The following is a 1074-nucleotide window of genomic DNA, read 5'->3' on the forward strand; positions in this document are numbered from 1 at the left end:
GGAGCATGGGACGTAAAGACCTTCCTACATGGCTTACATCTTAGTCCCTGTGATGACTATTAAGAAGCCTGTGCATACCCCGAGGTTCTGGCTAACGTTTAAGAACCACTTATGCGGAGAAAGTTTTAGAACATGGGAATGGGAGGAGGGAGCTAAACAGAGGATTACTTGGCTCAGAGAGTCTTTGTTTCTTTAATGGAACAATGTGTGCTCTATCCCCTCGGGGTTGCTGGGAAGGAGCAAATTCATGATTATAAAATACCCTGCAGTTTGAAAGCATTCTGTTTTCAAAGTCTTATTGGCAAACGCAGTTACTTCAAGTTGAATGTTGAGATACTTTAGCTCTTTTCAAGATGTGTGTGGGAGAATGAGATAAAAGGAATATAGGAACTATGCAAATGAGAAAAGAGAGAGAGAGAGAAACCTTAAACTAGGACTCTACTTGCTAAAACACAAAAAATGCTTACGCTGCTTTTGGGGACAGAAATTCAGCTTGAAAACCAGAAGCTGACAGTGTTACCTTATGTAGGGTGCAGACAGAAAAATGGCAGAGGTTTGGATTGGGGTAGAAATGGAATTTTATGCAAATTAACCAAGATACAAAATATATGCTCAAATCCAAGACAAACATTTTGAAAGGGTAAGGGGGAAGTTCACCAGGCATGTCCAACCACTGTAGCTCAACATTTTAAAAAGAAAATTAGGATTCATTCAGAGCTTTGAAAATTACTTTCTGTTGTAACTAAAGTCACTCCCATATTACCATTCAAAGATTCAGTGTTAACCTACTGAAATTATATATTATGTTTGCCATCTTAAATTTTAAGAAAGTAAATACTTGAAAAGTAAAATCATATTATTATAAAGTAAATACATGCACACAGAGATGGGAGCAAAACGACTAATGTGAATGTGGCAGTAAGGTGAAAAGGAAAAATATATGACAAGCATTAAGAAATAACTACTAAGCCTCAACAATTACTGATGGAAAATACCAGAGGAAGCCCAATGGGCTGACTGCAAGTTCGTCAAAAGACCGCATGAACTGAGAAATGTTTCAATGTCCTGAAGGAC

Source organism: Trichechus manatus, unplaced genomic scaffold (assembly GCF_000243295.1).
Source record: "Trichechus manatus latirostris isolate Lorelei unplaced genomic scaffold, TriManLat1.0 scaffold00028, whole genome shotgun sequence".
NCBI classification, from domain to species: Eukaryota; Metazoa; Chordata; class Mammalia; order Sirenia; family Trichechidae; genus Trichechus; species Trichechus manatus.